The sequence below is a fragment of the Mesoplodon mirus genome (assembly GCF_964341445.2).
Source record: "Mesoplodon mirus genome assembly, chromosome: 2".
Lineage (NCBI taxonomy): Eukaryota > Metazoa > Chordata > Mammalia > Artiodactyla > Ziphiidae > Mesoplodon > Mesoplodon mirus.
The window spans coordinates 223,335,501-223,349,528 of NC_138977.1; the positions used below are offsets into that span (position 1 = coordinate 223,335,501).

A 14,028-nucleotide genomic window follows, 5' to 3' on the forward strand; every position below is an offset into this window, starting at 1 on the left:
GTAAGGATTCAAAGAAGCACAGTGTGGTCTTCACATGCGCTTCTCAAAGCCCTTTTGAGGAGATCCAGCTCGCTATCCAGAGCAATTCTTATCCAACTCCTCCTTCCACCGCATTCTTCTAAGTCACCCACAAGACCCACAGCCAGCCAGAAATCCTCTCTCACTGTTCCCTAAAAGTCCCCAAGAAAAGATAGTTGACATATATCTGACAAATAAATTGTATCCCAGCGATATAAGAAATGCCCACAGGGGGAATTCCCTGGCAGTCCAGTGGTTAGGACTCCGAGCTTTCACTGCCTAGGGCCTGGGTTCAATCCCTGGTCGGGGAACTAAGATCCCATAAGCCATGCAGTGTGGCCAAAAAAATAAAATAATAAAAATAAATAAATGCCCACAAAGGAGGAGGCCCAAATGGCCACTAGGCAGGCGAGAAGGGGCCCAGCTTTAGGAGTCCTCAGGGATGTGCACCTTAAAACCAGCGAAATTAAAACCAAACACACCCACTAGACTGACTACCGTGAAAAAGACAGAAAATGCCAAGTATTGGCGAGGATGCAGAGCAACTGGAACGTTCACACGCTGCTGGCTGGAGTGTAAATTGGTACCGTTTGGAACGCCTCTTGGCAGTATACACCAAGCTGAGCATATGCATTCCCTATGACCCAGAAATTCCACTCCTAGGTAAATACCCAAAGGAAATCAGTCCATATGTTCACCGAAAGTCAGGTACTAGAATATTCGTAGCAGCTCTATTCATAAGAGCCCCAAACGGAAAACTACAAAATGTCCATTAACGGGAGAATGGAATAAGGTTGCCCAATAAAATACAGGACACCCAGTAAAATTTGAACTTCAGATAAATGACAAATAATATCTTAGCAGAAGTATGTCCTACACAGTAATATTACCCAAAATGCTCTACTGCTGTACCTGGATGACGTCACAGACATAATGATGAACAAAAGCCTAAGAGAATCCAAACTGGGTATTTCTATTTATATGGTATCCAACAACAGGCAAACTCACCCCTGCTATTAGAAGTCAGGATCGTGGGGGGATCGGTAGCTCCTGGATGAGGACACAAGAGACATTTGGGGAGCCTGAATGTTCTGTTTCTTGATCTGAAACACAAGAAACAGATGTGTCCACTCTGTGATGATTCATCAAACTGTACACTGTGAGACATGTTCATATCACATTGTATAGTCAACATACTTTATAAGTACGTTTCTTATCCACTTCTTATTCAGGCAGAGATTATAAAAGTTTGTTGCAAGTATCCAGATCAAGATTTGTGTTTCAGAAATGATCGGTGTTCACAATACCTGCAGGGGAAAAAAAACCAAACTCAAATATGAGCACTCTTTACAATTAAAAGAATATTTTTATCATTTTAAAATTTGTTTTGGCTCTGTCACAAATTAAAGTGCTTGGAATGCTGTAAAAAAAAAAAAAAAAGCTCACAGCAAAAAGTATTTGTTGTTTATCCAAGGTTCAAATTTAACAGAGTATTCTGTCTTTTATCTGACAGCCTTATTCCATCCTCCTGCTAATGGACAGTGTGGTCATCAACACATATCATACATGTATTTTATATGTCAATAAAAGTTATTTTAAAAACTTCACAGAACACTGTGATCAGTATGGATCCTCCCATTTTTTTTCCCTAAGAATGGAGGAGGGAAATGTCAGTGGGCAAAGTTGGAATTTTTAGTGGGCTGGGAGGGGGTCAGAGTAGAAAACAGGACTGCAAATACTCACATGGTAATAATTTTTGTAACACAGAACATTAATCTTTTAAAGACCAGAGATACGACCCCTATTTCCACCCTGTTAGGATTTAAATTCAAGTTGCCTACTAGGTACCTTCAAACTTCATCTGTTTTTGTAGAAGGAGGACGGGTGGTGATCAGTCAAGCACATTATTTGTGTCCCTACCCACCTCCCCCAACAATAACAGACCGCTGGCCTCTAAACAGTCATTAAGGAAATGGTGAGGACCCCCAACAAGGTTGAGAGGGACACTGAGAAGCGCAACTCCTTGTTAGATGTACCCATTCAAGTGGAGACAAAACACAAAGCTGAGAGAGAGGAGTGAAAAGTCGACTGAGACACTAGATCCAGTCCCAAAAGACAGCCCAGGAAAGGCAGTGGAGGGCAGTGGTTAGACTCAGCTCCAACGTTCCTGACCACGGGCCCTTGAGCACATCACCAACCATCTGAGCCTTGGTTTTTTTCAACTGAAAAAGGGGGATAATGATAGTATCTACCTCACTGGGTTGTCTTAAGAATTGGGTGAGAGGATGGGTGGCAGATTATATTATCCTAAAGTGACCACAATGCGTTTCCTCCTCCATATGCTCCTCTAAAACTTGCCACTCCCCCATCAAGGTGGAGTCTAATTCCCTTCTCTTGAATCTGGGGGAAGCAGAGAGCTTGTGACTGGCCTGTGACCAATAGAAGGTAGCAGAAGTGATGCTGAGTAAATTCTGAGGCAAGGTCATACAGAGCAGTTCCCTTCCCCTTTGTTAGCTGGTATACTCCCCCTTGGAGCCCTGGGCCTCCATTAAAGCCCAGCTACCTGGAAGCCACCATGCTGTGGGGAAGCTCAGGCCATGTGGGGAGGCCACACGTGGCTGCTCCAATGGACAGCCCCTGCTGAGATGCCAGCTAACAGATGATATCAACTACCAGAAGTGAGTGAAGACACCTCCAGATGATTCCAGCCCCCATCTTTTAATACTCCAGATCATTAGCCCTTGAGTCTTCCCAGTTGAGGCCCCAGATATCAGAGAGCAGAGACCTGTCATTCCTGCCATGCCCTGTCCAAATCCCTAACTCACATCCATAAGCAAGATAAAATGATTGTTTTAAGCACTTAAGTTTGAGGCGGTTTGTCATAAGCAATAGCAACTAAAACATAATGTCTTGTATCGGTTAGCTCTTGCTGCATAACAAAACACTCCAAATTCAGTGGTTTAAAACAACACACATGGGGCTTCCCTGGTGGCACAGTGGTTAAGAATCCGCCTGCCAATGCAGGGGACACGGGTTCAAGCCCTGGTCCAGGAAGATCCCACATGCCGCGGAGCAACAAAGCCCGTGTGCCACAGCTACCAAGCCTGCACTCTAGAGCCCACGAGCCACAACTACTGAAGCCTGCATGCCTAGAGCCCGTGCTCTGCAACAAGTCACCGCAATGAGAAGCCCACACACCGCAACGAAGAGTAGCCCCCGCTCACCGCAACTAGAGAAAGCCCGCACGCAGCAATGAAGACCCAATGCAGCCAAAAATAAATAAAATAAATAAACTTTTTTTAAATTAAAAAATACACCCACATTTATTTAGCTCACAATTCTGTGGGTCAGTGGGCAGTTCTGGTGCTTTGGGCAGTATCAGCCAACCTCTCCTGGGCTCACTCATGTGTCTGTGCTCAGATTGTGGTCGGCTGGTGGCTGATGATCTAAAATGCCTCACCTACATGTCTGGCAGTTGGCTGAATGTCAACCAGGCAACAGATGTAACTGAGCCATAGGACTCTCATCATCCAGGAGGCTGGCCTATGCTTCTTCACAAGGAGGCAGGGTTCCAGGAGCAGCAAGAGAGGACCAGCCCACTGTGTAGGCTCCTCAAGTTTCTACCTGCAGCACGTTTGCAGATGTTACATTGGCCGAAGCAAGTTCATGGCCAAGTCTAGAGTAAGAATGAAAGGCTCCCCACTAAAATCTGGAACAAGACAAGGATGCCCACTCTCACCACTTCTCTTCAACACAGTACTGGAAGTCCTAGCCTCAGCAATCAGACAAGAAAAAGAAATAAAAGGTATCCAAACTGGAAGGGAAGAGGTAAAATTGTCACTATATGCAGATGACAGGATACTACGTATAGAAAACCCTAAGGACTCCACACAAAAGCTACTAGATCTAATAAGTGAATTCAGCAAAGTAGTAGGATACAAGATTAACATTCAGAAATCAGTTGCATCCTTTACACTAACAATGAAATATCAGAAAGGGAATGTAAAAACAATGCCTTTTAAAATCACACCAAAAAAAAAATTTTTTTTAAATACCTAGGAATAAACCTGACCAAGGAAGTGAAAGACTTATACACTGAGAATTATAAAATGTTAATAAAGGAAATAAAAGAGGATTCAAAGAAATGGAAAGATATCCCATGCTCTTGGACTGGAAGAATTAATATTGTTAAAATGGCAACACTACCCAATCAATCTACAGATTTAATGCAATCCCTATCAAATTACTCATGACATTTTTCACAGAACTAGAACAAATAATTCAAAAATTTACATGGAACCATAAAAGACCCAGAAGGGCTAGAGCAAGCCTGAGAAAAAACAAACAAAGCAGGAGGCATAAATCTCCCAGACTTCAGACAATACCACAAAGCTACAGAAATAAAAACAGTGGTGTGTCTCCTTCCTGACTGTCCTCTGTGGTTTGTCTGTGAGAAATGCTGATAGCAATATGTCTTCAGGAAATGCCAAAATTGGGCACCGTGCCCCCCAGTTCAAAGCAACTGCTGTAATGCCAGATGGTCAGTTCAAAGATATCAGCCTATCTGACTACAAAGGAAAATGTGTTGTGTTCTTCTTTTACCCTCTTGACTTCACCTTTGTGTGCCCCACAGAGATCACTGCTTTCAGTGATAGGGCGAAGAATTTAAGAAACTCAACTTCCAAGTGATTGGTGCTTCTGTGGATTCTCACTTCTGTCACCTGGCATGGATCAACACACCCAAGAAACAAGGAGGACTGGGACCCATGAAAATTCCCTTGATATCTGACCCCAAGCGCACCATTGCTCCAAACTATAGGGTCTTTTTTTTTAAATAAATTTATTTATTTATTTGTGTATGGCTGTGTTGAGTCTTCATTGCTGTGCGCGGGCTTTCTCTAGTTGCAGTGAGTGGGGGCTACTCTTCGTTGTGGTACACAGCTTCTCATTGTGGTGGCTTCTCTTGTTGCAGAGCACGGGCTCTAGGCGTGCAGGCTTCAGCAGTTGTGGCACATGGGCTCAGTAGTTGTGGCTTGTGGGCTCTAGAGCTCAGGCTCAGTAGTTGTGGCACACGGGCTTAGTTGCTCTGCGGCATGTGGGATCTTCCCGGGCCAGGGCTCGAACCCGTGTCCCTTGCTTTGGCAGGCAGATTCTTAACCACTGCACCACCAGGGAAGCCTAGACTATGGGGTCTTAAAGGCTGATGAAGGCATCTCATTTAGGGGCCTTTTTATTATTGATGATAAACGTGTCCTTCGACAGATCACCATAAATGACCTTCCTGTTGGCCGTTCTGTGGATGAGACCCTGAGACTAGTCCAGGCCTTCCAGTTTACTGACAAACGTGGGGAAGTGTGCCCAGCTGGCTGGAAGCCTGGCAGTGATACCATCAAGCCTCATGTCCAGAAGAGCCAAGACTATTTCTCTAAGCAGAAGTGAGCACTGGGCCATTTTAGGGCCAGGCTGCAGTAGGTGGCCATGAGAGCAAAACCTCTTTTGTACTATTGTCATGCTTAAGACACAAGACCTTGCACTCAGCCAAGATGTGGTGTGGGACTGGACAGGCCTTTCCTGCAGGGGTTGGGGAAGCCAGCCTTTCTTCCTCTGGAGGGAATGGCCTGAGCTGTATTATGGGGCAAGCAAACTGATGTGTATAGTAGTAGGGTATCACTTTTGGTCTTTTGTAGTTCTATTAAACTTGAGCTGAGACCTTAAAAAGAAAAATCAAAACATTGTGGTATTGGTACAAAAATAGGCATACGGATCAATGGAACAGAACAGAGAGCCCAGAAATAAACCCACACACCTACAGTCAATTAATCTTCAACAAAGGAGGCAAGAATATTAAATGGAAAAAAGTCTCTTTACAGGTGGTGCTGGGAAAGTTGGACAGCTGCACGTAAATCAATGAAGTTAGAACATACCCTCACACCATGCACAAAAATAAACTCAAAATGGCCTAAAGACTTAAACAGAAGACATAAAACTCCTAGAAGAGAGCATAGGCAAAACATTCTCTGACATAAATCGTACCAATGTTTTCTTCTGTCAGTCTCCCAAGGCAATAGAAATAAAAACAAAAATAAACAAATGGGACCTAATCAAACTTACAAGCTTTTTCACAGCAAAGGAAACCATTTTTAAAAAAACGAAAAGACAACCTACGGAATGGGAGAAAATATTTGCGAATGACGTGACAGACAAGGGCTTAATCTCCAAAATATACAAATAGCTCATACAACTCAACAACAAAAACACAAAAAACCCAGTCGAAAAATGGGCAGGAGACCTAAACAGACACTTCTCCAAAGAAGACATACAGATGCCAGTAGGCACAGGAAAAGATGCTCAGCATCACTAATCATGAGAGAAATGCAAATCAAAACTATGAGGTACCACGTCCCACCAGTCAGAACGGCCATCATTAAAAAGTCTACAAATAACAAATGCTGGAGAGGGTGTAGAGAAAAGGGAACACTGTTGGTGGGAATGTTAAGTTGGTACAGCCACTATGGAAAACAGTATGGAGGTTCCCCAGAAAACTAAAAATAGAACTACCATATGATCCAGCAATCTCACTCCTGGGAATATACCCAGACAAAATTGTAATTCCAAAAGATACATGCACCCTTATGTTCATAGCAGCACTGTTCACAATAGCCAAAACATAGAAACAACCTAAATGTCCATCGACAGATAAATGGATAAAGAAGATGTGATACATATACACAATGGAATACTACTCAGCCATAAAAAAGTATGAAATAATGCCACTTGCAGCAACATGGATGAAACTACAGATTATCATACTAAGTGAAGTAAGTCAGAAAGAGAAAGACAAATACCATGTGATATCACTTACATGTGGCATCTAAAATAGGACACAAATGAACTTATCTACAAAACAGAAACAGACTCATAGATGTAGAGAACAGACTTGTGGTTGCCAAGGGGGAGGGGAGGAGGGAGAGGGATGGACTGGGAGTTTGGGGTTGGTCGATGCAAACTAGTATATACAGGATGGATAAACAACACGGTCCTAATGTAGAGCACAGGGAACTATACTCAATATCCTGTGATAAACCATAATGGAAAAGAATACAAAAAAGAATGTCTGTATGTGTATAACTGAGTCACTTTGCTGTACAGCAGAGAGTGGCGCAACTTTGTAAATCAACTATACATCAATAAAAAAAACAAAAATAAAATAATGCAGTAACTTAAAAAAAAAAAAAGGTGGGGGGGGTCCCTGGTGGCAAACTGGTTGAGAGTCCGCCTGCCGATGCAGGGGACGCAGGTTCATGCCCCGGTCCGGGAAGATCCCACATGCTGCGGAGCAGCTGGGCCCGTGAGCCATGGCCGCTGAGCCTACGTGTCCGGAACCTGTGCTCCGCAATGGGAGAGGCCACAGCAGTAAGAGGCCCACGTACTGCAAAAAAAAAATGAGAGAGCTCCCAAAGTAACATGGCAAGGAGGTGTGAATCTGGGGAGGGAGAGAACCACGGCCATGTTTGCAGTCTGCCACGTTCTGACACAGAGACAGCCTCTAGCACGCGTTGGCTGTCCATGTGACATAAAAGACACAGAGTTTGTGCTGCTCTGCACTCCCCGGACGTAAGCTCAACGCACCTAGAACACAGGGTGTCTGAGAGCGGTGGCTGGGGATGAGGTGGGAGAGACAGGCAAGGAGCTAGGTTCAAAAGGCATTCACGGGCTTCCCTGGTGGCGCAGTGGTTGAGAGTCTGCCTGCCGATGCAGGGGACACGGGTTCGTGCCCCGGTCCGGGAAGATCCCACATGCCGCAGAGCAGCTGGGCCCGTGGGCCATGGCCGCTGAGCCTGCGCGTCCGGAGCCTGTGCTCCACAACGGGAGAGGCCACAGCAGTGAGAGGCCCGCGTACCACAAAAAAAAAAAAAAAAAAAAAAAAAAAAAGGCATTCACCCCTGACTCCTCAGGGACAGACACAGCGGCAGAAGGGCAAGAGTTTGGGAGTCAGACACGCCCAGGTTTAATTCCAGCTCTGCCACGAGCCCCTGGGAGGCCCCTTGCTAACCACTAAGGTCCCCATCTTTCATAAGGGATAAAAGCATCTACCTCTTAGTGCTGCAGGGAGGATGAGATGAGGCCAGGTGCCTGGCATGGAGCATCATGGTGCCGCCGGAAGAGTTGCAGCTTGGCTGTCATCAGGCCCCAGGAAGCTGGCTGAGGTCTCTTCGTGCCCACTGCGTGACAGCGGCTGGAAAGACAGAGCCAGCTGAAAAAGCTCCCCAGCCAAAGCCTTCTCAGAGGCTTGTTCCCCAAACTCCCCGTGATTATGCTACAAAAGACTGGTACAGCTGCTCACCAAGAAATAATTGGTGCCATGCTTGTCTGAGGGTCAACCTGTGCAAATCGCAATCATTCAGATTCCCGCACCTGCCAGCCCAGCAGGTCCATAAAGTTGTGCTTACGTATGCATTTCTCAAAGGCTCGTGCTGGGCGGTGCTGCTCGTGTGACTAGACGTTCCGCAGGGAGCCAGAGCCCGGGCGTAGGCCCAGCTTGCAGGTTAGACATCCAAGGAGGAATGATGCACTTTCCAGGGGCCGCAGCCCAGACTGGGCGCAGGAGGAAGATGGTCCTGCCGCAGAACGCTCCCAGAAGCCAGGCTGGGCATGCCAAGGGGTACACATCACACACAAAAAAGCACTCACCTATCAAACCCCTTACCCAATGGCATGCCACCGTGTCACTCACGCAAAGGTGCCATCTACCCTGGCATTGCTGCCCTAACCGTTGCCAGGCCAGTTGATTCACCCTCCCAGACAAAGAGAGTGGGAGAGGTGAAGGCATTCCTGGCAGAAAGAGTGCCATGTGAAGACACATGGAGTTGCACATGGGCCTGGGACACCATGAATAAAGTGGGAACGTTAAAATTCGTCTTGTAGACATTAAGGGGTCAAGGGAACTTTTTAAGCATCAGTGTGATGACCAGGCAGGCAGATGGGTTTCAGGACCATCCTCCTGGAGATGGTGGAGGAAGGAGAGGCTGGACACAGGTGACCAGTTCAGAGATTTCCATAGCCCAGGGGAGAGCTGCTGGGGGGAAGGAGAGGATGGAACAGACTCAGGGGGGGTTTCCGGGGTGGCATCAGCAGGCCACGTGACCGAGTGGACGTGGGCGTGGGGAGGATGGAGGGTTGGGTTGACTTCATGTTCGGGCAGATGGGGGCCGTTGCCCCAGCCAGAGGGCACAGGGGGAGGAAGGGGTCTGGGAAGAAGCCGGTCTCAGTCTGAAACGGTTCTTCCAGTCCGAGAGGCTTGTCCATCACCTCTCCTGTGCTTGCTGGGAGGGCAGGCAGACTCCACTTCCCATCTCCACAGCTGAGGCTGTGGGGAATGGCCGGTGTTCCCACGGGAATGCTGGAAAGGAAGTCCCCATGGTTACTGAAGAACAAGGAGGCCCTGGCAACAGGGTCAGGGGACCACGACGGAGCCCTGCGGGGGCACATCTGACGCTGAGGGTTCGCTGTGCCAGAGGAGCCCCTCCACCCACTAAAGATGCCTGTCTCCCCTGGCTTTTGACCCTCCAGGCCTAAGCCCCTGGCACAGCAGACACCTCCAAGTCCTGCCATGTCCCTCCCGCTGTGACCCAAGCCAGTCTCAGGCCCAGACCTCCAGGCCACACACACACTTCCACACCCCATCCCCACAGGTGAGCATGACACAGAGCTGTGAGAGAGGTTATTTTTGAAACCCATTTGCAAGGTAGATTTCTCATAAATGCCACAAAGCAAAGCAAATCCTATAGATTTATTTTCAAGGCAACGCAAGAACCATATAAGTTCTCTGAGTACATGTGTTCACGGCATCACTTTGCTTTACCTCACGGTCCTGCACATTCAGACTGCAGTCACCCCGACCCAAACCATCATCAGCTCCAGGAAGCATCCGCCGGGTACCCATGGGACAGGAGACATGGGGGTGGGGCTGTCACAGGCATTGTGGGGGCCCTCCGGTACCCCTGGCAGTGACAGGCTCCAGACCCTTCAAACAGAAGGTCAGAGTCTGGGGGGCTGATTCTCAGCACTTGGACTCAGACCACGGGAAAGGCCATTGTCCACCTTGGGGTCAACAAACTGGGACTATCTCACCCAACAGCCCGCTGTTCCTTCCCTGGGCTCCCCATCTCCACAAAAGGTGCCTCCCCCCACATCCAGGGCGCAGCCTGCCAGAAGGGAGGGAGGCTTCCCCGCACCACTGTTCCCCTCCACCACTGCCCCTCTTTGTCTCAGGTTCTGGGATTCCACCCTCCTGAACTTCTCCCCTCCATCCCCCACCTTCCTCCTCGTCTCTCACACCTAACATCTGCTCCAGGCATCCGTGCATGGTGACCGGAGGGGCCTGCCTGAAGCACAGTGTATCTGTCATGCTCTCCCTCATTAGCCTTCTGTGGCTCCCACTGCCTACAAAGCCAAGCCCACACTCTTCAGTCTTGACCGGCCTGGCCCCGCCACTCAGGCCCCCAGGTCCTCGGACACCTGGCATGGACTTCGGCTCTCAGGTCTTTGCTCAGAGTGGGGTCCCTTCCCAAATGGCCTGTCTTCTCCTTTACCACCTCTGAGATGTCCTCGTCCTGGACACGTCCTCCCTGAATTCGTCTCTGATCCCGAGGAGTCCTCCCTGCCTCTGGCTCCCCCATGTCCTTGCCTGTGCTCTGAAGGTGCTCACCCACCTTGTGTTACAGCCTTTATGTTTGCCACCTCCTCCTATCCTGTGAACTCCAGAGGGAAGGGAGGCCTTTGGTCTTTATCTCTGAAGCCCCCTTGATTAGTTGAGGCAATGCTAGCTGCTATCACAGATAAGCCCAGAATCTTGGTGACCTAACAGAGGAACAATTAACGTCTCACTCACTCACATCCAATGTCGATGTTCCTGGCCCGGTGGCCTTCCACAGGCTCCTTCAGGGACCTGGGCTCCATCCATCCTTAGAGTCCTCTCTCTAGAGATAGCACATCCAGTTTGAGGGGTTTGTTCTTACTGTGGTGAAAATACACAGAATAAAATGTACCCTCTTAAGCATTTTCAAGTGCACAGTCCAGTGCGGGCAACTGCATGCACACTGTTGCACCGTAGTTCTCTAGAACCTCTTCATCATTCAGCGCTAACAGCACCCATCAAATGACTCCCTTCCCCGCCCCCAGCACACCCACTTGTTAACCCCGTCAGCTACTGACATGTGTCACTTCCACTCACATTCTGTTAGCACGAGCTCACTACGTGGCCACACCCTGGGGGGCTGCAGCCAGGGGGTGGGGAGCAGCTTCCCACAAAGGGGCTGCCCTGCGGGAAGGGAGCCCAGCCTTGCACACAGGTGAGGCCGAGATGGGTGTGTGCTGTACTGAGCGTACACAGAGGGTGGAGGAAAGAGAGGCTTCGGGGAGGGAAGGAGGGCAATGGTTCCTGCTAACATCTCTGGGCACCTACTGCATGTAAAGTGCAGAGCTGGGTGTGGTCACACACATGAGAGCCACACGGTGCCAGGCAAAGAGCCAGACAGACTCGGTCCAGATTCCTGGTCTCTGGGCTCGGGGAGCTAATGAACTCGATGATGGCATGAGGTGAGATGTGATGGGCCTGGCACACAGGAGGCACTGTTATTGTTTACCTTACACAATCCTGCAATGGGGAAACCCAGTCTCAAGTCACCTGGGCCACGTGTCCAGTTAATAAGCGGAGGGGCCAGATCTGCACTCACAACAAGACTGCATCCAGCTCCCCAGGGCGACCCTGAGATGCCCTCTGACCTCCCAGCTCCGGCCTAAAGAAGATCAGAGAGCGGTGCCCCGCTCACACCTCATGACCTCCCTCCCCTGACCTCTTGCTGGTAAAGCCCTGTGGTATCTGCCAGATGATGCCAACTCCCTCTACATCCTTTTAAAGGAGCTCCGCCTAACAGTTCTCAATACAAATACTGCAGAGCCTGGGCTGAGATCTGCTCCTTGTGTCCTTGCCCAGCCTCCTTTCACCCAGCCCTGCCTGCCAAGCGAGTCCACGGCTGACTCCATCCAACATTTATTGCCAGTGGCCCCTCCATGTGTACAGTCTCCCAGCGCCCAACGTGCAGCGGCAGCCCTGTCACCTCCCCTGTCAAATCCTCCCTCCTCGGGCTGGTGCAGCAGACAGGCTCACGGAGGAGCATTCAGAGGCGCCACAGCAAAAGAAAGCAAATCTGAGCTCATGTTGCCAAAGGCCAGCCACACGCCTGGCCACGGAGGTGCCCTGGGGAGATGCATGGGCTGCACGGCTGACGGGAACAGGACCCTCTGAGCTGACCCAGCATGAAGCCCAGCATCAGCAGGCATCACCAAGTCCCCGTCCTTCCTGCTGGCAGCTCCCTAAATGCTGTAGATGGTCAAACAGACATTGACACCTCCTCCCCCTGCCTGGCATGCTGCAGGCCTTAAGCTTCAGAGAGATGCGGAAGAGGGCAAAAATGTAAAAACCGCTCCTTCCTGCTTGGAAAAGGACCTGCGTTCATGAGAACCTTCTTACCTCCCAGGCACAAGGCCGCTCATCACGGAGAAATGTTCATTTGTAGTCAGTTTCTGATACTCCCGGAGCTCGCTTTCAGGTGTTGGGGGGCCGCGTGCGTTCGAGAAGGCACCTGCCCACCACTCTGCTTCCCGGGCCACATCTGCACTGTTTGATCCTCAGCCAGCGAGGCTGCGAGGCTGGCAGGAGCCGTGGGCAGGACGCCTGCCACCCTCGTACCCCCTTCCGGGCCGTGCAGCTTGTGACTGTTTGATGCATCGCCCTCTTTCATCTACACCGAGGTGCTCAGCCGAGTGAGGGGCAGGTGGAATCACTGGCGCCCCAGCCGAGTGTCAGGAGGGAAATAAACCCCGTTGCTCTTCTTCTGCAGCCAAGTCGCTGGCAGGTGGGGCCAGCCACTGAGAGGCCCCTGCCCCAGCCGGCACCCACGTGCATGCCCGGCTGGAATCTCCCCTCTCCCTCTGCCATCCTGGAATTAAGGCAGGACAGCTGTCATGTCTGGGTTCTCAAATGTATAATCCCAGAAACCTGCCTTCATCCTTCCAGCTGCCTTCATCCTTCTAAACATGCCGTGTTTGTTCCAGGCTCTCCAAGACTGGGCCCTGTCCAGAGGCTGCTGATGCTCAGGCTGAGGCGGCCTCCAGGACACACCAGGGATTTCAGTCCCAGAGTCAGGGCCCCCTTGGTTCCGTGCTTCTGATGCCCCAAGCCCCACAGCAGAGCCTCCCCCAGGCCCGAGGCCATGGGCACCAGGAGAGAGACTGTCAGCAGCGAGGACCATGGAGAGAGGAGGGACAGAATTCCATCACCTAGGCTGGGGAGGAGGGCCAGGACCCAAAGCACAGCAAGACACCGGGCTCCTCGCTGCTCCCCGAGATCCTCGCCTACTCTCTCCTGCCTCTAGGCCTGGCAGAAGCCGCCCCCGCTACCTCAGACACCCCTCCCCTCCTGCTTCACATTGCTCTTTGCCATAGGCCTTTCAGGTCTCAGCCTGGGTATCACCTCTTCCAGGCAGCCCTCTCTGACCACCGCCAGACAGGGACAGGTGCCCCTCCCTTCTCTCTCTCAGCTCCTTGCATTTTGCGCCCCCCATGCTGCCCCTGTCACTCTGGGAGGGAAGAGCCTGTTGGTTTTTCTGTTTCCCTCTCCAGGCTACGAACTCCACAGGGCCAGTCAGGGATGTGGTTGGCCTGTCACAGCCCCTGACATGCCACCTTCATGGATATCTGCTGCCTGGGAGAAAAGATAAAAAGCATATAGTGAGTGAATGAATGTCGGGCTCTTCCATCCTTCCTAAGAACCGGTGTCACCCAAAACCCCAGATCATGTTGCTCCAGAGGTGAGCCCTAAACACCCGAGTGGCCCAAGCTTCTCTCCTGTCCCAGCTGCCCTGGCAGTGGGTGGGGCCCGGCCTCAGCCTGACTCCTGGGCTTCCAGACCTTCCAGACCAGTGCCCCACAGAACTGGAGCCTCCCATG

The 14,028-nt window shown here is 50.1% G+C and overlaps 1 long non-coding RNA gene and 1 pseudogene across 2 annotated transcripts in view; one reads left to right on the top strand and one right to left on the bottom strand.

Moving 5' to 3' along the window:
- Positions 1–14,028, bottom strand: part of LOC309809411 — an 85,947-nt gene that overhangs the window by 18,439 nt on the left and 53,480 nt on the right. The window contains exons 4-6 of the long non-coding RNA XR_014294851.1: positions 8,113–8,254; positions 1,216–1,325; positions 1,027–1,121 (exon numbers count right to left, since the gene is read on the bottom strand). This is a non-coding gene — a long non-coding RNA (uncharacterized lncRNA). The remainder of the gene's footprint in view (positions 1–1,026; positions 1,122–1,215; positions 1,326–8,112; positions 8,255–14,028) is intronic.
- LOC309798695 (peroxiredoxin-1-like) lies at positions 4,472–4,856 on the top strand (annotated as a pseudogene). Its single transcript has one exon. The product of its transcript is annotated as a peroxiredoxin-1-like (transcript).